The sequence below is a fragment of the Somniosus microcephalus genome, chromosome 5 (genome assembly GCF_052327205.1).
Source record: "Somniosus microcephalus isolate GS21.2 chromosome 5, FLI_Smic_1.0, whole genome shotgun sequence".
Lineage (NCBI taxonomy): Eukaryota > Metazoa > Chordata > Chondrichthyes > Squaliformes > Somniosidae > Somniosus > Somniosus microcephalus.
Window position 1 is genome coordinate 244,446,698 of NC_140991.1, and position 24,586 is coordinate 244,471,283.

The window sequence follows — 24,586 nt, forward strand, 5'->3', positions numbered from 1 at the left end:
CCATGCGTAAGAATTTGACAGGCATTCAGCAGGCGGAAGTTGTGCAAATAGCGCAACACTCCACCCGCAGAGGCCCTTCTTCCGGGAATGCGGAGGATGACAGATCGCAAGTGCTGGGTTTTAGCACATGCGCTTCGTATGCCTAAACCTGGAAGTTGTGCAGCCCCAACAAGCATGTACACACCTCGTATGCACCCATCGGGGTAGCAAAATACGGCCCATTAATTTTAAGTGATAACTGTACTGAATCACGAACTGTAGAGAGCTTCTAGTTTCAGAATTGAGACCAAGCATCTGGCAGTGCTAGTGCTCTCTTGTCTTAATTCTAACACTGGAACCAATGGAATCAATTGGATGAGAGACAGAGGAAGAAAAAGTTTTTAAAAACTTTATTAAACTCTCCAACAATAATTAAAATCTGAAGGATTGAGACTCCACATTTTTAAAAGTAAATTTTTATTGCCAGAGAGGTTATTTAGCAGGAATTAAGACTTATCACACAGTCAAAATTCACTTACACTTGAATACGCTTGAATTCTACATTCCATCAGGTCCATCAGGAAATTCTACATTCCATCAGGCCCATCAGGAAATTCTACATTCCATCAGGCCCATCAGGAAATTCTACATTCCATCAGGTCCATCAGGAAATTCTACATTTCAACAGGTCTAGCAGGAGAGGGCTATTGCAAGTCCATCAAAATACATTGCATTCCATTAGGAGATTCTACATTTCATTAAGTCAATCAGGAGATTCTACGTTCCAATAGATCCAACAGGAGATTCTACATTCCATTAAGTATCAGCAGACACTACATTCCACCAGCTCTATCTGGAGACCTGCATCCCATTATGTTAATCAGGAGATCGTACATTCCATCAGTTTGAACACGAGATTCTATATTTCATTTCAGGATCATAAGGAGACACCAGCTTCCCAGAGAACTAGTGGATGTAGCATATTTGGATTTTCAAAAGGCATTCGATAAGGTGCCACATAAAAGGTTGTTACGCTCATGGGGTTGGGGATAATATATTAGCATGGATAGAGGATTCGTTAATGGACAGAAAACAGAGTAGGGAAAAACAGGTCATTTTCCGGTTGGCCGGCTGTAACTAGTGGAGTGCCGCAAGGATCAGTGCTGGGGCCTCAGCTATTTACAATCTATATTAATGACCTAGATGAAGGGGCTGTATCCAAGTTTGCTGATGATACAAAGCTAGGTGGGAAAGTAAGTTGTGAGGAGGACAAAAAGAGCCTGCAAAGGGATATAGGCTAGGTAAGTGAGTGGGCAAAAAGATGGCAGATGGAGTATAATGTGGGGAAATGTGAGGTTATTCACTGTTTCAGGAAAAATAGAATCGTTTTTAAATGGTGAGAAACTATTAAATGTTGGTGTTCAGAGAGATTTAGGTGTCCTTGTACAGGAAACAGAGTTAGCATGCAGGTACAGCAAGCAATTAGGAAGGCCAATGGCATGTTGGCCTTTATTGAAAGGGGGTTGGAGTTCAAGAGTAAGGAAGTCTTGCTACAATTGTACAGGACTTTGATGAGATCACACCTGGAGTACTGTGCGCAGTTTTGGTCTCCTTAGCTGAGGAAGGATATACTTGCCTTAGAGGCGGTGCAACAAAGATTCACTAGATTGATTCCTGGGATGAGAGGGTTGTCCTATAAAGGAAAGATTGAGTAGAATAGGTCTATACTCTTTAGTTTAGAAGAATGAGAGGTGATCTCATTGGAACATCCACGATTCTGAGGGGGTTTGATGCCGAGAGTTTGTTTCACCTGGCTGGAAAGTCAAGAACTCGTGAGCATAATCTCAGGATAAGGGGTTGGGAGTTTAAGACCAAGATGAGGAGGAATTTCTTCACTCAGAGGGTTGTGAATCTTTGGAATTCTCTGCCCCAGAGGGCTGTGGATGCTGAATCATTGAGATGTTCAAGGCTGAGATAGAGAGATTTTGGGGCTCTAGGGAAATCAAGGGATATGGGGCTCAGGCGGGAAAGTGGAGTAGAGGTTGAAGATCAGCCACAGCCATGATCTTACTGAATGGCGGAGCAGGCTCAAGGGGCCATATGGCCTACTCTTGTTCCTAATTCTTATGTTATGTCCCCTTATGTCCATTACAAGATTCTACGTTCCATTAGGTCCGATCAAGTGATTCATCAGGTCTGTCATTTTTAGCAGATGCGTCACGAGATTCTACATTCTATTCCAAATGGGACCCCTCATTTATACGAGGCCTACAAAACCCGACCAGCCACTGTTAAATTTAAAATGGTGGTTAAATCAGAGGCATACCAGCCTCATTATAATATTTAATGGACGACCCGCCTTCTGGGAGCAGGTTGGCTGCCCACCCTCCGTCCCATCTCCACTAAAACCAGAAGTGGGCGAGTTGGAAGCGGGTTCTGGGCGGGATTCAGATTTTTAACACTTTGGCCTAGAAATTGGACTGCGACACAGGTTAATGACTGCTGAAAATGGTCGCACCGGTAGGAGAGAAAAATTCACACTGGGGACTAAAGATTATTAGCCCAGCGCTAAACTCACCATGTAACACCCCCTGGTGGCATTAGTCCCGGCATCAGTGCCGAATGTGGCGTCCAGAAGCGGCGCTGCATCTTCCAACAGCCTATAAAAGCAGTTCGCTAGGCATTGTGGGATATTAAAAGGGCAATGCCTTCTAAACTGATAATAAAAATGAAGTAAAAAAAAAATGCAGTTTTCAGCCCTTACAGCTGTACTGCTTTTTTGAAAAAATATTCCCAAATGAGTTTCTTCAACTCTTAAAGCTGAATTCCCTTCTGCATCTCAAAAAATGGGACAAGTGCTTTAGCACTAACACAATTGGGAAGCCAGGGAAGGGGCACCCAGGATCTCACACGCAGCACTCCAGCTTTGTGCAGGGGGTCAACACTGCAAGAGAGGTCCTCTACCCACAGGGGCCAGGAGGCCCTACAGAAAGAATGATGTGGGACTAGATCACTGAGGCTGTCACTGCCAGCAGCGTCACCCCTCCCCCGCCCCCGCCCCCCCCCGCCCCAGCCCCCCCCCCCCCCGCCCCCCGCCCCGCCAGCCCCGCCCCCCCCCCAGCCCCGCCCCCCCCAGCCCCCCCAGCCCCGCCCCCCCCCCGCCCCGCCCCGCCCCCCCCGCCCCGCCCGCCCCCCCGCCCCGCCCCCCCCGCCCCGCCCGCCCCCCCGCCCCGCCCCCCCCGCCCCGCCCCCCCCCCAACGAGCTGGCTCCAGTACCCAAAGAAGCTTCATGACCTCAGCCCAGTGGTCAAGAGCCATCTCCTACCAACTGCATCACTAGCCTCACACACTTCTCAATGCATGACCCCCCACCCCCTCCAATCACTCACCTAACAACAATCTGTACCAATCACAAGGCACAACTCCCATTCTTAGCTTCACCTCACCCCCTTGGAGGAGACAATGCTGACCATTCTTGGCAGGGGTATGGCTGAGCCCTTGGCCAGTGGCGGGGCTGAAAGGATACAAGATGCTGGTATGCTCATACATTATCCTCCTCCTCACATGCAGCTCTTGCATTCCTGCCCTCACCACAGCACAACTCCACCCTTGTGCCTTCCTCATTTCACACACCCAAGAAATGGATCCTGCCCAGCCAGTGGTTGATGAAGGAGAGAAAGGAGGGGAGGGGGGGGGAAACGACAAATGAATTAAGGAAAAGAATGAAGAGAAGAAAGAGAGAAAAGGAGAAAGGAGGGAGAAGAAAGAAGAAAGGGAGAAAAGAGGAGAGAGAAGAAAGGATAGAAGAGAGGAGGAGAAGAAGAAGAAAGAAAGAAAAATAGAACAAGGGAGAAGAAAAAGAAAAAGAAGCAGGAGAAGGAGTAAGACCATCACTCAATTTGACACTCCCAGCCACCAGCTCCTCAAGTTTGACCAGCAAGGCCGTTTCCAGTGTCCCCCACTGAAAGTCAGCAGCCTTCCACCAGCCATGCTGGAGCCACTGGGGTAGCACTGCGTGGCATCAGTAGGATAGGCAAAGGCACACACAAGGCAGCCACTAAGAGAATGCATAAGGGTGATGAGTTGATTTCTTGATGTCATATTGGATGCATATATGTATAAAGTTGGATTGGAAAGTTTGCTTTCTGTTGGCTTTTATTTCAGCATTGTGGCCAAGAGGACATTGTGATGGTCAGTAACAGAGGGAAGGTAAGGTGTGGAATTGGGGTTGTGGTCACTGGTACCGCAGACAGATGATTCCATCCCCAGATATCCCAGCCAGAAAGGGGCTGACTAGGTTGCATCCTTCCTTCGGCTTCCTCCTCTGCAAATCTGAAAAGCATAAAATGCTGGAAATACTCAGCAGGTCAGGCAGCATCTTGACCCGAGAAGTGAACTCTGTTTCTCTCTCCATGGATGTTGCCTGACCCGCTTAGTATTTCCAGTATTTTCTGTCTTATCCGAGGCAGCACTCCCTGCACACTTAAAAAAACTTAACATATATTGCAAGCCACCACTTCAATAAAATTTTAAAAATCCAGTCGGAAAGCTTAAATGCAAACTGACCTGAAAGATGTGCGTGTCCCTTTAAGAGGTGCTAACAGAGCCATTGAGAGTCTGCAGAATGCTGGGTTTTCATGGCGAGCTTAGGACCCAGCGGTTCAAGTTGCCGAGGGCAACGCCGACCTACGTCACCTCTCCCTAATTTAAATTTACAGGGCCATCGCTCTTACTGGCAACGCTACTGGACCTTGGAAAATGGCGGTGCCGTGGGATCTGCCACCAGCTGGCGAAAGAATGGCCGCCACCACCTTTTTGCTACATTTTGACGGCAACGGGCGGCGTGAAGCACCCGAATTTTTAGTCCAACAACTTCCCACCCACCCATTTTTGGGGTTAAAATCCCTCCTGATATATCCATCCTATTTAGTGATTACAATGAAACTTAGTAGATTTATTCTCATGTCAAACGAAACCAGTTCTTAAAGAAAGCCACTGCTCTCAGATAATATGCATCTGATACAAACCTTAGACAAAAAGGAAAGGGAGCAAGTACCAGTTTTGGGAATCAAAATCAAACTTATGTATATTATAAAATAAATTGTTTGAATTTTGTAATTTTTTTATACATGGAAAACAGTAAAAATAAAGTTCATTTATCAAGGCCTTTCAAAGGGTACCGAGGAGGTTTACCAGGATGTTACCAGCGATGAGGGACTTCAGTTATGAGGAGAGGTTGGAAAAGTTAGGACTGTTCTCTTTGGAATAGGGAGGAGGTTAAGAGAGGTTTTCAAGATGAGAGGTTTTGATAGCGTAGATAGAGAAAAACTAAATACTGTGGCTACAAGAGCAGGTCAGAGGCTGGGTATTCTGCAGAGAGTGTCTCACCTCCCGAGTCCCCAAAGCCTTTCCACCATCTACAAGACACAAGTAAGGAGTGTGATGGAATACTCTCCACCTGCCTGGATGATTGCAGTTCCAACACTCAAGAAGCTCAACAGCATCCAGGACAAAGCAGCCCACTTGATTGGCACCCCATCCACCACCTTAAACATTCACTCCCTCCACCACTGGCGTACCGTGGCTGCAGCATGTACAATCTACAAGATGCACTGCAGCAACTCGCAAAGGCTTCTGTGACAACACCTCACAAACCCATGACGTCTACCACCTAGAAGGAAAAGGGCAGCAGGTGCATAGGAACACCACCGTCTGCAAGTTCCCCTCCAAGTCACCCACCATCCTGACTTGAAAACATATCGTCGTTCCCTTCATCGTCGCTGGGTAAAAATCCTGGAACTCCCTCCCTAACAGCACTGTGGGAGTACCTTCACCACACGGACTGCAGTGGTTCAGGAAGGCGGCTCACCACCACCTTCGAGGGCAATTAGGGATGGGCAATAAATTCTGGCCTTGCCAGTGATGCCCAGATCCATGAACAAATTTTAAAAAAACTATTCCCTCTGGCATGTGGGTCAATAACCAGAGGCCATAGATTTAAAATCATTGGTAAACGATCTAGAGGGGAAATTAGAAGAAGAGTTGTCGAAATCTGGAACGCTCTACTTGAAAAGGTGGTGGAAGCCGATTCCATAAATAATCTTAAAAGGGAGTTGGACAGGTACTTGATGAGGAACTTACAGGGTTGCGGACAAAATGCATAGGTGTGGGACTGAGCACGACTGCTCTTTCACAGAGCCAGCAGAGGCACGACAGTCGCTTTGCCTCTTGTGCTGTAGGTTTCTATGAATCTATGATTTTATTTACCCTTTCAGTATTTTGAAAGTCTATCAGGTTATCCCCTTAAGCTTCTCTGTTCAAGTGAAAAAAAGTTTTTTTGCAAACACCTTTTTGTTTCTGGCGTTACAGTAAAAAAGGTTTGTTCACACCACAGTGCTGCAGGCATGATAATATCACTACAATGCATAGGTGTTAGTCAAAATATCATTTGTATTTACAGTTTTAGTGCTATATACATTCTATAAACTGCCGGTCATCCTGTTAACAGCGTAAGGCCATGAAAATGTAAACAGAGTCATTGGGGCAAATATTGGTTTGCGCCCCCTTTGGGGCGATAACTTCACCGGGACGCTACTTTTAAGTTATTGCCCCCGTGCCCGAAATTGGATGGTAGCGCCCCAAGCAGGAGGTGGGCCACTACTGGAAGCGCTCCCCCTCCCTCTTGGGGCGCTCCACTCCAATATCACGGTGCTACGTGCAGCAGCACCACGCACGGCGGCACGTAGCGCCGCGGTACTGCAGGCCTCTCTCCCCTAATTAAAGGGAAGGGTCCTTGCGCAGCGCGCACCGGGGCCCTGCTGGGCTACCAGGGAGCGGGATGCCGGCAAAAGACGCCGGCACTCAAGAGGAGTGTCGGGCTGACGGATCGCGGTCGGCACCCTGCAGCAAGAGGGCAGAGGGGTCAGGTGCTGGCAGGCGGCCCACAAAAAAAATGGCCGCCCGGCCACTGCCCTTCAATTTTCGCCGCCCCGGCCACAAGAACACTCCCCTGACCCTGTCAGACATAGCATCCGACGGTAGGTCAGGGGGCGCGACCCAAGTTTGCAGCCGGGGCGCGAGTGAGGCACTGCGCACAGCAATGACATCATTGCCAGAGGCGCAGCACCGCAGGACGCTACCGGCTACTGCTGGAGCTAATCTCCCGCTGAATTCCACGGGAGACATTAGCGGCGCCACACCCGGGCACTAATGGGAGGCGCAAAGCAACCAAATTTTACCCCCCTTGGATTTATATCCAGAGGCATAGAACACAAAAGCAAAGCGATAGTTAGACCATAGTTGGGGTATTCGGCATGGTTTGGGCTACTTTATCATAGGAAGGATATAAAAGCAATGGAAAAGGTTAGTTGTAGATTCACTCGGATGCTACCAGTACTGAAGAATAACGAGAAATTAGGGCATAGAATTTCGAGCAGGCTGGAAACCTGCCAATAACACTGCTGGCCAAGGCGAATGGCTGTCCGCACAAAGAGCGCAGGCAGCAGCGGTATTTCGGTGCTGCCTGCTAATTTACGAGCGGAGCGGAGAATCTCTTGGGCAACGCGCTCTTTCTGGCACTAACCTTAGCAGGAGGCCAAAGGTCATGTCTGCGGGATTGGTGCGGTGTTTTCAGGCAATGTGCTGCGTCGGATCAGTTGGTGACTGTTATGCATTATCACATGGTTTGTCACATGGTTTAGTAGGAGCATGCTCAGTTCACACTGGCCTAGTAAAGCAAGCTCATGGACTAGCAACTCATCTTGTCTGTCCTTCCCACATATATTAGATTTTGCCGACAAGACTGGGATCCCTAAGCCACTTTTAGGGATCGTAGAAGGACACAGTGTTCAACCTTCGAGTGGACAAATTTAAAGGTGAATTTGAGACGCCTAAACTGAATTTTTGCAATGTTTTACTGTTAATGCCGATGCAGAATTGTCTGTGCTTTGCCTTTGTGTGTATGTATACACAGCAACAGCGGCGTTGACTCTCACAGGTACACAGGCAGCGTGCCAAGTCACTGTTCAACAAGATCGGGACAATCATGATCGCACCTACAGGATTCATCGGAAGCCTCGGCATGTATGACCGAGCTCACGAACCAACCATTCAGTTCTTACATTGAGCGGATGGAGATGTTTTTTTAGGTCCAATAACATTGAGACCGAAGGTGCAGATGAGAATGTTCAAGCTCAAAATAAAGTAATTCATGAATGGAAGAAAGCAATTTTTCTAATGGAGATCGGGCCAGATGTCTTCAGAACATTGACAAACCTACTCGCACCAGGGAAAGCGATGGATGGGTTGTTTGAAGACATTGTCAAGAAGCTAGAGGACCATTTCCACCTGTCTTTGCATTGTAACTTCGGCACATTTTTGGATTGTGCGTTGAGAGATAAGTTTGTGTGTGGACTGGTGGATGAGCGCACACAGTCCAAGTTACCGGACACTCCGAGCCTAACATTTGACATAGGGTAATTTTACCCTATCTATGGAGATGGCATCTAAGAATGCTAGGGAGCTCCGTCCAACTCAAGTGACTAGTGTAGCTGAGGTCCACAGTCACGAACCTAAAGCTGTGAGACCAAGTCAAAATCATGTCGGTGAGAGCAGTTCAGTGAATTGTTATTGCTGCAATGAAATCACTCACCACAGTCCCACCAATACAGAAATGCGAAGTGTTTTCACTGCCAGAAGCAAGGCCATATTTCAACAGCTTGCAGAACTAGATCGAAAGCAGGAAGTAAGAACCATTCCAGTGGCAATGCAAAGCAGCGACAACAAAAGGGAGGAATTCACAATATTGAAGTCAACACACCTGATGTTGAAGAAGAACTAGGCATCTACAGTATCTATGCCACTAGCAGCAACGCGAGAAGTCGTGAGAAAGACTTCCATACAAAACTTTTAATCAACGACCAATATGTGTACTGACACAACAGCAGACTGCTCTATTATGAGTAAGGACACATATGAGAGTAAGTTTAATCAAATACCACTTACAAAGAGTACCGTAGAGTTAAAAACCTACTCCGGAGAAATTAGAGAAACATGTGAACAAATGGAATGTATAGTTCAACACAATGGCCAGTCAGTACAGCTGCCTATTATTGTAATGAGCTACAACAACAGGCCAACTCTCATGGGCAAAGACTGGTTGAGAAAGTTAAAACGAGACTGGAAAAACCATCTTCAGTGTAGATGCTTCAAAGCAGTGACTTGACAATGCTGAACAAGTACGAAAGCATGTTCTCAGTTATGAGGGCATCACTGGGTATGATATGCATATCCGCATCAAGTCCAACACGAAGCCTGTCTATTGTAAGGCAAGGCCAGTCCCCTATGTGTTGAAAAGTCAGGTGGAGGAAGAGCTAATGAAGCTCAGAGAGAACGGAGTGCTAGTAAAAACTGACAAAAGTGAATGGGCTACCCAGATTGTGGTAGTGCCCAAAGCAGACAAAACTGGAGGCTTGTGCGGGGACTACAAATTTACTATGAACCAAGCAGTTGACGATGAGCAGTACCCGTTACCTACATCGCAAGATTTGTATGCAGCACTCTCTGGCTCAAAGGTTTTCTCCAAGCTTGACCGGTCATACGCTCAGCTGAATGTTGACAGAGAGTCAACATTATCTCACCATCAACACAAGGGGCTGTACTCATACACCAAGCTGCCATATGGTGTAAAGTGCTCCCCCCAAATCTTCCAGGCTACGATGGATAAGATTTTGCAAGGAGTTCCAAATTGCTTATGCAATCAAGACGATGTGCTGATCGCAACAAGCAGCAAGGAAGAAAATCTAGAAGGGTTAGATTTAGTTCTTCAAAGGTTCAATTCCCACAAGTCAAATTGAAAAGGAGCCAATGTGCTTTTGTGCAGCCTGAGGTTGTGTACCTTGGTCTGAAAGTTGATGCAAATGGCTTGCAACCAGTGAAGAAAAAGATTGATGCTGTCATCAATGCTCCAAAGTCACAGAACGTGCCCGAGTTAAGATCTTTCCTTGGAATGGTCCAGTACTACGTACATTTCTTACCTGAGTTAGCAACCATGTTAGCTCCATTGCACGAGCTCAAGAAGGATGTCCAGTGGAAGTGGACAAAAGCACAACAGGAAGCTTACGACGCTTGTAAGAGAAGTCTCTCTAGCGATGTTCTACGATGCACTACGACACAGAGCGTGAGCTTTGGTTAGTGTGTGATGCTTCCAGCTACGGTGTGGGAGCTGTCATAAGCCACATAATGGATGACAGCCAAGAGAAACCTCACAAAGATGGCATCACAAAGAGCGAAAGAAATTACATGCAAATTGAAAAGGAAGCACTCACCATAGTGTTTGGAATCAAGAAATTTCAACAGTTCCTGATCGGCAGAAAGTTTACATGGAAACATAGCAGATAGGAGCAGGAGTAGGCCATTCGGCCCCTCAAGCCTGCTCCGCCATTCAATGAGATTATGGCTGATCATCCAAATTCAGTACCCTGTCCCTGCCTTCTCCCCATATCCCTTTAGCCTTAAGAAATATATCCAACTCCTTCTTGAATATATTTAATGAACTGGCCTCCACCGCCCTCTGTGGCAGAGAACTCCACAGGTTCACCACTCTCCGGGTGAAGAAATTCCCCCCCATCCCAGTCCCAAATGGCCCACCCCCCATCCCTAGACCATGACCCCCGGTTCCGGACCCCCCCGGTCACCGGAAACATCCTTCCCGCATCTAGTCTGCCCAGGCCTGACAGAATTTTATAGGTTTCGATGAGATCCCCTCTCAATCCTCCAAACTCCAGTGAGAGTGTAAGCCCAATCGACACAATCTCTCCTCATACATCATTCCTGCCATCCCAGGTACAGGAAACTTTCTGGTATCCGGCACCGACGGGACCGAGCTGGTGCCGTTAGATCAAAACTGCCATAGAAACCAGCGCTAATGTTAAAACATACGGAGCTCAGAGCTCCGTGTGAAGCAACAAACCCTTTTGCTTAGCAACAGCTTCAAAACAGTCGGCGCAGCTTGCAAGCGTCTAGCTGAAGCTGTTGCTTAGCTACAGAGACGCTTGCAGAGCCAGGACTGGAGAAAAGCAACGAAAAGAAAAAAATTATCTGAACCGACTCCTGAATTTTGCCGGTAGATAGAGCTTTCCGGACATACGAAAGTTTCCTGTATCAGCCTGGTGAATCTTCGCTGCACTCCTTCCATGGCAAGAACGTCCTTCCTCAGATAAGGCGACCAAAACTGATAACCGATCACAAACCGCTCTTAGCAATATTGGGGCCCAAATCTGCCATCTCTACAATGGCCACATCAAGAATGCAATGTTGGGCAGTGTTGTTGTCACAATATGACTACACGATTGAATATTGCACTTCAAAGCAGAATGCAATCGCAGATGCCTTGTCCAGGTTGCCAAATGAAGACTCGTGTTGGGAGTGAAGGTGCTATTTTCACGCTAGGGGCAGTTGACAAAGACTTTCCCGTGAATGCAACTGAGATTGCAGATGAGATTCAAAAGGTCTCAGTACTGAAGAGTGTAAGAAAACACCTTGAATGGATGGATTGATCAGTGTATGGACACAGAATTGAAACCATTCCATAACCGTCATACTGAATTGTCTTGTGAGCAAAGTTGTATCAAGTGGGGAAACAGAGTAGTGGTACCTACTTCTTTGAGATAGAATTCTGGCCGAATTTCATACTGAACATCCAGGGATCGTCAGTATGAAATCAATTGCAAGAAGTTTGGTTTACTGGCCTGGATTGGACAGTGATCTTGAATCACTTGTCAGCAAATGCAGCATTTGCCAAAATTGCAGAAACAAACTACCCAAAACTCCACTACAACCCTGGTCATGGCCAAGTAGCCCTTTTCAGAGAGTACATGTAGACTTCTGTGAGAAAGCAAGTGATTACTTCCTGGTACTTGCAGATAGTCACTCAAAGTGGATTAAAGTAAAACACATGGGTTCAAATACTACAACTGAACATACCATAGATGGGTTGAGGTCTATCTTTGCATGTCATGGCTTACCTTAAGAGCTTTTTTCTGACAATGGCCTTCAGTTCCGTTCTGTTGTATTCCAATAATTCATGAAACGGAACGGTATCAAAACACATCTCGTTCCACCATATCATCCAGCTTCAAAATGGAGCAGCTGAAAGGTCAGTCAGAATAGTGAAAGAAGCTCTCAAAGAGCAAGTGTTGCAGGGTTGTTTAGGAATCCGCATGAAGCAACGTTTGGCAAATTTCTTGCTGAAGTACAGAACTACTCCGTACACTACAACTGGACATACCCCAGCAGAACTGGAGATTGAGAACACGATCGAGTCTTGTTCAACCAAATTTGGCCTCAAGAGTTGAACAGAAACTGTTGAGTCAGAAACGTTGTTATGACATCAATCGGAAAGAATGCAATTTCAAACAAAACGCGTGTGTTCGTGTTCTCAGTACCCCTGGAAAGTCGAGTTCACACAAGTGGGATGTAGAGGTTGGTGGAACCAAGAGATATGTGGTTGAAATTGGTGACAACATCCGAAGTGTTCATGTAGATCAAATGATCTCTGCTAGAGATGAACCAAGACATGATCTTGAACCACTTGATCATGAACTCATACATGAATTTGACTCCGTTCAGACTTCAGTAACTGAAGTACCAGATTCAAACAAGTCTGAGATAGAAACAGGATCATCTTTGAGTTCAGAACCAAAGCAAAACAGCCCGAAAATTGGTTTAACACCAAAACCTTCTTTAAGGAGATCATGAAGGCTCAGCAAACCTGTTATTAAACTGGATTTGTAGTTCATTTAAAAGAAAAAAGCCAGGAGTTTTTGTTATCTGGTTCATGTAATGCTGGGAAAGGTGGGACCAGAGTTTTGTTGTATTTGAGAGGGGAATACATACATTTTTTTTTAAGGGGAAAGCAATGTAATATATTATCACATGGTTTATCACATGGCTTAGTATGAGCATGCTCAGTTCGAACTGGCCTAGTAAAGCAAGCACATGGACTAGCAACTCATCCTGTTTCTGTCCTTCATTTGTTCTACCCACATATATTACAGTGATGGCTCCTGGGTTTTGCTATTGAGTCCGCTGATGGCCTTTGTAGGGTTGGAGCATTGTGCGTTGTGGCATATCAAGACACATTTGTTTGTCCGTGGCTCCCCTCTTACTTTCATAGACATTTGTCTGGGTCTTGTGTGGGGTCCACAAATCGGTGCCAGACTGCCTGTTACTCCCAACTTCACTGGCTGCCATAGCTCCACAGATGTTTCACCCAGGTGGTTGCTGTGTGGAGGTTTGTGCTCTACCATGGTGCTGGAGGGGGATGAGGATGCACCATCTTGCAGCTAGCAGTGAGTGCACTAGCCTGCATATCCAATAGGGGATACACTCCCTGGTGAGTGGCTCTTAAAGCACAGGCTCAGATCTGGAAGGACTCCTGGAAACACAACAGAAAGTCTGTGGTTGTCCTTAAACCGTTGCATGAGACATCAATGGAAAGACATTTAAAAAAAGGAAACATGAAATTTTGGTGCAGAGGAGAGTTCAATCAAATTTTTAACAACAGCAGACTTTTGAAGAACTCTCGGTGAGAATATGCTGTCAAGCCTTTTAAAAGACTTCCAAACTTTGCATATTATTTTCAGTTCCTAAACTAAAAAACCCCAATGTATAAAATTTAACGGAATGCAGCTTTGATTTTTTTCCTACGATTATTACAACTGTAGTATAGTACAGCTTATTTAAAACTTATTTACCTCCTATAATGCTTGACTGACTGGGGGCAGGTGGCGGGGGGGGGGGCGCAGAGATTTGATGAATCTCACTGGAAGCAGTTTTCACTCCAATTAATAGTCTGCGTTTGCCACAGTTAACAGTTATCCCAGCAGCTGTTTACTGTACGGGTTCTAGATCACCGCCGCTTTCTCCTGCCTCTCCGCACTGTCAATGGCAGCACGCACGAGCTTGCTTTCGTGAGGGCAGTAAGAGGAGCGGCGAGCTCCAAAATGGATGAGTGTGTGCCAATTGAGATCACACTCCTGCTAATTAAAATTCTTGTCGTGAGCGCATGCAACGGCAGCGCTGCCGACCTGCCATTTTTTAATCATCAAAACAGGCCTTAACAGCCAGCGTTAAAACCTCCAATTTCTAGGCCTCCAGCTTTTTACACTAGAGCTGAAAACATTAAAGGTGACCTGATGGAGGTCTTCAAGATTATGAAGAGTTATCATAACTGATTAATGGGTTATGATAACGGATTAATGGGACAGATTAAAAATAAACATAAAAACAATTAAAGGGGAGGTTAGAAAAAAATTGTAGAGGGTAGTTAGAATGTGGAATTCTCTGCCACAAACTGTTCTTGAAGTAAAGTCCATAAATTATTTTAAAAGGGAATTAGTTGCTTGAAAAAGAGGAATATTAAAAGGGTATGGGAGTGATCGGGAGAGTGGGATTAGACTAGGTGGTTCATGTAGAAATCAACACCAGTGCAAAACAGATGACTAAATGATATTTCTGTGCTGTATCATTCTACGATTCTATGACTCATAAAATCAAACTTATACAGTAGCTCGGAAAACCAAATATGTTTTCCATTGCAATATTCTGACACCTGATTGTGGCATTCTAAAACCTGTAAACGCTATCTGAGCAGCTGACAACCGGCTACTTTATCCCGGACTCTGCAAAATCTTTTTTCTCCTCATGCATTCCTTCGTTGCCCTGACACTCCTGTTCATTTCCACTCGTTGTCAGTGCCTATCCCTAGTGGGAGGCAGCTCACCACAGTGCATGATCTCACATATCAATTCCTAACCCATGTCAGGAAACTGAATGACCTCATTGTTTCACAGAGGGGTGGGTATAAGAATCCATGTGGTCATTAAGGGTAGATCCTACTATTTGGCATTCCAAAGTTTCAGGTGATGGGAGCAGATACTAGGAACATGGGCGTGGAGGTCAGTCCACCAATTTACAGCCAGACCCTTTTCCATCCATTAAAAAGTTAACCACTCAGCAACTATCTTAAGCTGCTTCGTAACAGATTTCTTTAAAATTAAAGGTTTTGAAAGAGTAGACACAGAGAGAGTGTTTCCACTTGGAAGGAAGAGCAAAACTAGAGGCCATCAATGGTGACAATATAAGAGTCACCAAGAAATCAAATAGAGAATTCAGAAGAAATTTCTTTACCCAGAGAGTGATGAGAATGTGGAACTCACTACCACAGGGAGTAGTTGAGGCGAATAGTATAGATGCATTTAAGGGGAAGCTAGATAAGCATATGAGGGAGAAAGCAATAGAGGGTTATGCTGATAGATTTAGATGAGGAAAGATGGGAGGAGGCTCGAGTGGAGCATAAACTGGTTGGGCCGAATGGCCTGTTTCTGTGCTGTATATTCTATGTAATCAATGACCTTCCCTCCATCATACTATCAAAAGTGAGGCTAAGTGAAGAAAGTCACGACCTCCAACACCCTTTCTGTCCCTTGAGACCCTCCCAGATACCGCCATCAACATCCATGGGGTTGGCATTGACCAGAAACTCAACTGGATCAGTCACATAAATGCTGTGGTTACTAAAGCAGCTCAGAGGCTGGGTATTCTGTGGTGAGTGGCTCACCTCTTTACTTACCAAAGCTTCTCCACAGGCACAACTCAGGGCTGTGATGGAATAGTCTCCACTTGTCTGGATGGTTGCAGCTGCAACAGTACTCAAAAAGCTGGACACCATCCATAACAAAGCAGTCCACTTGGTCAGCACCCCATCCACCAACATTCACTCCTCCCATCACTGGTGCACTGTGTCTGCAGTGTGTACCATCTACAGGATGCTCTGCAGCAACTCGCCAAGGCTCCATCAACAGTACCTCCCAAACCCGTGACCACCACCACCTAGAAGGACAAGGGCAGCAGGTGCATGGGAACACCACCACCTCCAAGTTCCACTCTAAGTCACACACCATCCTGACTTGGACATACATTGTCCTTCCTTCATCGTCGCTGGATCAAAATCCTGAAACTCCCTCCCTAACAGCACTGTGGGAGCACCTTCACCACACAGACTGCAGCGGTTCAAGAAGACGGCTCACCACCACCTTCTCAAGGGAATCAACAGGTGGGCAATAAATGCTGGCCTTACTGGCGATGTCCACATCCTGAGCATGATTTTTTTTTTTTTTTTTTTTTTTTTTAAATGTGATTTGGTCATGCAACATTCTGCGTAGGAGTGGTAAATTGTAAGGTTTATACCAAATGTATAGCAACTTCCTAATTGCATTTGAGAAGGTTTCCTCTGTTCATTATTTCTAGTGAATCTGAAAAACCCGTTTAAAATGTCACTACACACAATTTTACCAGTCCGCACTGCTAGTGGAGAACAGTCAGGGATTGTATCCCCGAATTTCCAAATTGTGTTGCTAGCGGGTGAGGTTCCCCACTGCAGCACGAACTTGTAAAATTGCCCCATAGTTACCAAAGGATTCTCACCATGGGGTTATAAACTGGAGCGTGAATCCTCAGTGACACCATTTCTAAAAAGAGGGTAGGGATTTGGGTGGGGGAGGGGGAGGGGGGGGGGGGGTGCGAACAGCCGGAACCATAACTGATTGCCCGACGCATCTTATCAGAATTTGAATCCACGATCAGAATCTCATCTTCAAATTCAACAAGCAGCATACAAATGAAAAGACAAAATAAATTATACTATACATAGAAATAAAATTAAATGTCATGAACAAAAGTGGATAATCAGACAATGTCTTCTGGAGGGAAATGAATGATTTCAGGCCTGCTTCATTCAACACACTGTAATAAGTAATCTGCCAGTTAGCTGCATCAGTATCCTGCTATCAGTGTTTTCTAAAGCCCGCTGTTATAGGACAGGTTATTTCAACTGTTGTACATCGTCACAAACAGAACCAAGCCAAATTCCAGTAATAATGAATATGCATATTTTCAAGGCAACCCCCCCCCCCCATTATGTTATGAGAATATACATCCCATTTATTACTCTCTTTACACCAGAAGCAATAACTGACGCCAAGGAAAATTAAGAGGTTAGAAAATGAAATCTTGCCTTGGTGTAGAATCCCTGAAACGCACCTGCAGGTCATCAGCTTTTACTTAACATATTTTTCTTGCTTCTCATTAAGATACTGTAATGGATGAAAGTTGAAACATAAAGAATGACTGTTATCACACAGCTTATCGTGCTTGTCCACCAGCACCAATGTTTAATGTGTTTATACGTGCACATTGGCAGCAAAGGATAAAGGATAAATCTTTAACCAGATAATAACAGATGCACGTCTGGAGATGCACTGCTTAAAATGAACTGATGTATGGGTGACAGCACACAGTACAATGAATCACCTTGAAAGTTCATTATTTCTTGACATATTTTATGGGTACGTCTCCATTTTTTGTGAAGTAAAAGCTCAACCTTAAAAAAGAGACAGACTGTTATAAAGTCTGTCTCTTGGGAATAAATAATTTGTGGACTATTAACAACCAATCTGCTGTGGACTAGAATTTAAAATGAGAAATGTCTCAGCATTGTTAAATGTTGCTTAATAGAAAAATGAAAAGACTTACCTCTCTGGAGGTGCACAATCTTCCTCGGAATGCTCTATAATGAAAGCCTTAGACTACACTGCTGCTGCTCCAGATTATTCTGCACCAGGCAGGCCAATGGCACATGTTGCCTAGCATTGGTCACATGCCAGCAGTGGCCAATCCCCAGAATCTTTTCCGCAGTGCCGAGTGGAGCGCTCCAGGGGAAGGTTTTAAACAGCTGCGTTTTGTTAGAGGCAGACACAATAGGGAGAAGCCACAGATTGACGTGTCTGTCTGTTAAGGGCTAATCTCGCAGGGAAAACAAACTTGGCGTGTTTGAGCTGAAGCTGTTTGCTCGCTGGAGTCAGGCTTTTATAGTCACGGTGTGAACGTACACAGGATGACAAGATGCAGAGAAAGATCTTGGACTGGGGGTGCGTGCAGCAACAGAATGCAAATGAGCACTTGCTGTCGCAGCAACAGGGACCTTCTAAGGTTATAGCAGTGTCAAATTGACAAGAGCCCAATGATCGAGGCTAACAACATAGCAACGACAAACCTCTTCGTTGGTACGTTTAAGGAAAATGTTGGATCCTTTCAGTCTTCTATGCATGAATGGCTCGTGTGTAGTATTCTCAAGCTTATTCCTTAATTGATAACATTGTGCCATAAAAATAATAATTGGTAGTTATATCATTGATGAGACAAAGCATGTATATAGCTCAATATAGGTGTTTAATGGTTTGTATCAAATACACGTTTCTACAAGGGTATGATCACTCACTATGATTCTACTAATAGATTTAGTGGTCTGTTCAAAAACATTTGTCAGGTGTTTGAAACATCAAACCTGGCTCCAGTGTCATTTCTGCTGTTTAAAATCTGAACAGTTTCAGATATTGCGTCCAATTTGGTAAGACTAATCATGTACAACCATAGACTCGTAGAGCACAGGAGGAGGCCGTTTGGCCCATTGTGCTCATGCGGGCTGTTTGGAAGAGCTACCCAATCAGTCCCACTCTATTGAATCTGCTCCCATCAGGCAGTGCATTCCAGATCATAATGACTCCAGTTTTTTTCCTCATGTCACCTCTGGGTCTTTTGCCAATTACCTTAAATCTGTGTCCTCTGGTTACCAACCCTTCTGTCACTGGAATCAGTTTCTCCTTATTTACTCTATTAAAACACTTAATGATTTTCAACACCCCTATCAAATCTCTTAACTTTCTCTGCACTAAGGAAAACAACCCCAACTTCTGCAGTCTCCCCATGCAACTGAAGTCTCTCAATAGGAATCATAGAAAGTTACAGCACGGAAGGAGGCCATTTCGGCCCATCGTGTCTGCGCCGGCCAACAAAGAGCTATCCAGCCTAATCCCACTTCCCAGCTCTTGGTCCGTAGCCCTGCAGGTTACAGCATCCCAAGTGCACATCCAAGTACTTTTTAAATGTGGTTAGGGTTCCTGCCTCTACCACCCTTTCAGGCAGTGAGTTCCAGACCCCCACAACCTTCTGGGTGAAGAAATTTCCCCTCTAAACCTTCCACCAATCACTTTAAATCTGTGCCCCCTGGTTTTTGACCCCTCTGCTAAGGGAAATAAGTCCTTTTTATCCACTTTATCTAGGCCCCTCATAATTTTATACACCTCAATAAGGTCTCCCCTCAGCCTCCTCTGTTCCAAGGAAAACAGACCCAGCCTATCCAGTCTTTCCTCATAGCCAAGATTCTCTACTCCCGGCAACATCCTTGTAAATCTCCTCTGTACCCTCTCTAGTGCAATCACATCTTTCCTGCAATGTGGTGACCAGAACTGCACGCAGTACTCTAGCTGAGGCCTAACTATTGTTTTATACAGTTGAAGCATAACTCTCCTGCTCTTGTATTCTATGCCACGGCTAATAAAGGCAAGCATTTCGTATGCCTTCTTAACCACCTTATCTACCTGGCCTGCTACCTTCAGGGATCTGTGGACATGCACTCCAAGGTCCCTTTGTTCCTCTACACTACTCAGTGTCCTACCATTTAATGTGTATTCCCTTTCCTTGTTAGCCCTCCCCAAATGCACTATCTCACACTTTTCCGATTGAATTCCATTTGTCACTGTTCTGCCCACCTGACCAATTTATTGATATCTTCCTGCAGTCTACAGCTTCTTTCTTTAGTATCAACCACACAGCCGATTTTAGTATCATCTATAAACTTCTTAATCATACCCCCTATATTCAAGTCTAGATCGTTGATATATACCACAAAAAGCAAGGGACCTAGTACTGATCCCTGCGGAACCCCACTGGAAACAGCCTTCCAGTCACAAAAACACCCATCAACCATTACCCTCTGCTTCCTGTCTCTGAGCCAGTTTTGAATCCAACTTGACACTTTGGCCTGGATCCCATGGGCTTTTAACTGCCATGTGGAACCTTATCAAAAGCCTTGCTAAAGTCCATATACACTACATCAAACGCACTACCCTCATCTACCCTCCTTGTTACCTCCTCAAAAAATTCAATCATGTTTGTCAGACACCACCTTCCCTTAACAAATCTGTGCTGACTATCCTTGATTTATCAGTGTCTTTCTAAATGAAGATTTATCCTGTCCTTCAGAATTCTTTCCAATAATTTTCCCACCACCGAGGTTAGGCTGCCCCCTTAAAGCATTGGCATCCTTCCTAAAGTGTGATGCCCAGAATTGGGCACAATACTCCAGCTGGGGCCTAATCAGTGTTTTCTAAAATTTCAGTATAACTTCTTTGCCTTTGTACTCTATGCCTCTATTTATAAAGCCAAGGATCCCATATTATTTTTCTAACCGCCTTCTCAACTTGTCCTGCCACCTTCAAAGATTTCTGTACGTAAACCCCCAGGTCTCTCTGTTCCTGCACGACCTTTAAAATTGTACCATTTAGCTTATATTACCTTTCTTCATTCTTCTTACCAAAATGTGGCATACATATCACAAACTAGAAAACACGCAAGAATAGGTACTAGATTGTTGTAGTATTTAAAATATTCATTAACATAGGATTAGCCAGCCAGGATCTATTGGACACCTTCTAAAAATAGGTGACCAGCAGTGAAGGAATCACTGTTAGTTCAGTCTAGCACTGACTTTGTCCAGTCAGGACATGTGGGAGTCTCTGTCTATATAGGACATGTGCAAGGCATGCTTTTGCCTGGGAGTGGTGAAAACAATTGACTGCCATGGAGCTCAGTAAACTCTTTGGGGGTTATTTTGACCACAGGGTGCCATGCTAATAAGAAATGCCTATTTGAAAGTCTGGATTTAGCACACAATTTTCAGGCTAATTGATGATTATCATGTTTTAAACGTGCCTGCACGAGCTGAAACTGATGACAACAGGTTTAGCACTCAAGCACTGATTGGACGCAATTTTCCTGGAGCTAATTTGCAGCCTGCACTCACCCACTTCTTCTGAATGTGTGGAGTGTGCCAGCTGGGAGAGAAGCCAAAGCACAAGAATGTCTCAGGAACCCAGAGAGAGGGTGCCCAGGTTCTCCGATACGGCACTGTAGGTCTGGGTGGAAGAGGAACCCAGTATCACACTATCGCGCCCCCCCCCCCCCCCCAGTTGCACAGTATCGCCCCCCCACTCTCTCGCAATCACCCCCCCCCCTAATCTTGCACCACAACCAAAAGTCATGCACTACAACCGAAGTCTCGCAGTATAAATATTCAGTCCCACGCCCTCATACCGCAGTATCGCCCTAATAACGCAAGTAGAATCATAGAATGCTTACAGCACAGAAGAAGGCCATTTGGCCCATTGAGCCCGTGCCGGCTCTCTGCAAGAGCACTTCAGCTAGTCCCACTCCCCCGCCCTTTCCCTGTAGCCCTGCAAATAGTTTTTCCTTCAAGTTCTTATCCAATTCCGTTTTGAAAGCCACAATTGAATCTGTCTCCACCACCCTTTCAGACAGTGCATTCCACATCCTAACCACTCGGTGCATAAAAAAAGTTTTTACCTCCTCTTTCACTATGACTGTGGCTGGTCCAGTTAAGTTGCTGGTCAATGGTGACCCCCCAGAAACCCAGAGAGAGGGTGCCCAGGTTCTCCGACGTGGCACTGTAGGTCCAGGTGGAGGAGGTACAGAGGAGGAGGAACCCAGTATCACACTATCGCCCACCCCGGTTGCACAATTGATGGTGGGGGATTCGGCGATGGTAATGCCGTTGAATGTCAAGGGGGGGAGGTTAGACTCTCGCTTGTTGGAGATAGTCATTACCTGGTACTCCTGTGGCGCGAATGTTACCTGCCACTTATCAGCCCAAGCCTGAACGTCGTCCAGGTCTTGTTGCATGCGGGCATGGACTGCTTCATTATCTGAGGTGTTGTGAATGGCGCTGAACACTGTGCAATCATCAGCGAACATCCCCATTTCTGACCTTATGTTGGAGGGAAGGTCATTGATGAAGCAGCTGAAGATGGTTGGGCCTAGGACACTGCCCTGAGGAACTCCTGCAGCAGTGTCCTGAGGCTGTGATGCTATACCTTCAACCACCACAACCATCTTCCTTTGTGCTAGGTATGACTCCAGCCAGTGGAGCGTTTCCCCCCCAATTTCCATTGACTTCAGTTTTACTAGGGCTCCTTGATGCCACACTTGGTCAAAAGCTACCTTGATGTCAAGGGCAGTCACTCTCGCCTCACCTCTGGAATTCAACTCCTTTGTCCATGTTTGGACCAAAGCTGTAATGAGGTCGGGAGCTGAGTGGTCTTGGCGGAACCCAAACTGGGCATCAGTGAGCAGGTTATTGGTGAGTAAGTGCCGTTTGATAGCACTTTCGATGACACCTTCCATCACTTTGCTGATGATTGAGAGTAGACTGATGGGGCGGTAATTGGCCAGCTTGGATTTGTCCTGGTTTTTGTGGACAGGACATACTTGGGCAGTTTGCCACATTGTTGGATAGATGCCAGTGTTGTAACTGTACTGAAATAGCTTGGCTGGAGTTCATCTAGTTCTGGAGCACGTCTTCAGCATGATGTTGTCAGGGCCCATAGCCTTTGCTGTATCCAGTGCGTTCAGCCATTTCTTGATATCACATGGAGTGAATCGAATTGGCTGAAGACTGGCTTCTGTGATGGAGGGGACCTCTGGAGTAGGCCGATATGGATCATCCACTCGGCACTTCTGGCTGAAGATGGTTGCAAACGTTTCAGCCTTGTCTTTTGCGCTCACGTGCTGGGCTCCACCATCATTGAGGATGAGGATATTCATGGAGCCTCCTCCTCCCGTTAGTTGTTTAATGGTCCACCACCATTCACAACTGGATGTGGCAGCACTGCAGAGCTTTGATCTGATCCGTTGATTGTGGGATCGCTTAACCCTGTCTATAGCTTTTTAGCATGCATGTAGTCCTGTGTTGCAGCTTCCCCAGGTTGGCACTTCATTTTTACGTACACCTGGTGCTGCTCCTGGCATGCTCTTCTACACTCCTCATTGAACCAGGGTTGTCCCCTGGCTTGATGGTAATGGTAGAGTGAGGAATATGCCGAGCTATGAGGTTACAGATTGTGGTGGAATACAATCCTGCTGCTGCTGATGACCCACAGCGCCTCATGGATGCCCAGTTTTGAGCTGCGAGATCTGTTCTGAATCTATCCCATTTAGCACGGTGGTAGTGCCACACAGCACGATGGAGTGTGTCTTCAGTGTGAAGATGGGACATCGTCTCCACAATGACTGTGCGGTGGTCACTACTACCAATACTGTCATGGACAGATGCATCTGCGACAGGTAGGTTGGTGAGGATGAGGTCAAATAGGTTTTTCCCTCGTGTTGGTTCTCTCACCACCTGTCGCAGGCCCAGACTGGCAGTTATGCCCTTCAGGACTCGGCCAGCTCGGTCAGTAGTGGTGATACAGAGTACTTTCTGTGCCCTTGCTACTCTCAGTGTTTCTTCCAAGTGGTGTTCAACATGGAGGAGTTCTGATTCATCAGTTGAGGGTAATCAGCAGGAGGTTTCCTTGCCTGTGCTTGACCTGAAGCCATGAGACTTTATGGGGTCCAGAGTCAATGTTGAGGACTCCCAGGGTCACTCCTTCCCGACTGTATACCGCTATGCCACCACCGCTGGTGGGACTGTCCTGCCGATGGGACAGGACATACCCAGGGATAGTGATAGAGGAGTTTGGGACATTGGCTGAAAGGTATGATTCTGTGAATATGACTGTCAGGCTGTTGCTTGACTAGTCTGAGGGACAGCTCTCCCAATTTTGGCACAAGTCCTCAGATGTTGGTGAGGAGGACTTTGCAGGGTTGACTGGACTGGGTGTGCCGTTGCCGTGTCCGTAGCCGGTGCCGAGGTCAGTGCCGGGTGGTCTGTCTGGTTTCATTCTTCTTGTGTTTCGTAGCGGTTTGTTTCAACTGAGTGGCTTGCTAGGCCATTTCAGAGGGCAGTTAAGCGTCAACCACATTGCTGTGGGTCTGGAGTCACATATAAGCCAGACCTGGTAAGGGTGGCAGATTTCCTTCCCTAAAGGACATTAGTGAACCAGATGGGTTTTTACGACAATCCAATAGTTTCATGATTACCATTACTGATGCTACTAATTATTCCAGATTTATTTAATTAACTGATTTGAACTCCCGTCCCTGGATCATTCGTCCCAGCCTCTGCATTACTAGCCCAGTGACATTACCACTACGCTACCGTACTGCAGCGCCCCCCCCCCCCCCCCCCCCCCCCCCGGTCTCACCCTTATAATCATAGAATGGTTGCAGCACAGAAGGCGGCTATTCGGCCCGTTGAGCCTGTGCCGCCTCTGCAAGAGCATTTCAGCTAGTCCCACATCCCCGCACTTTCCCCATAGCCTTGCAAAATATTTTTCCTTCAGGTACTTATCCAATTCCCTTTTGAAAGCCACGATTGAGTCTGCCTCCACCACCCTTTCAGACAGAGCATTCCAGATCCTAACAACTCGCTGCGTAAAAAAGTTTTTCCTCCTGTTGCCTTTGGTTCTTTTGCCAATCAACTTGAATCTGTGACCTCTGGTTCTTGACCCTTCTGCCAATGGGAACAGTTTCG

General features: G+C 46.0%; 1 protein-coding gene across 9 annotated transcripts in view; it reads right to left on the minus strand.

Moving 5' to 3' along the window:
• The window catches only part of tmem108 (transmembrane protein 108), a 423,054-nt gene extending 405,141 nt beyond the window's left edge, over positions 1–17,913 (minus strand). For 4 of the 9 annotated variants that reach the window (XM_085988775.1, XM_085988772.1, XM_085988776.1 and 1 more), the window contains exons 1-2: positions 17,572–17,913; positions 17,054–17,132 (exon numbers count right to left, since the gene is read on the minus strand). The gene's annotated coding sequence lies outside the window, so the exon portion shown is untranslated. The remainder of the gene's footprint in view (positions 1–17,053; positions 17,133–17,571) is intronic. The other 5 variants (XM_085988774.1, XM_085988777.1, XM_085988773.1 and 2 more) reach the window with 3 other exon arrangements.
• Between the last annotated feature and the right edge of the window lie 6,673 nt (positions 17,914–24,586).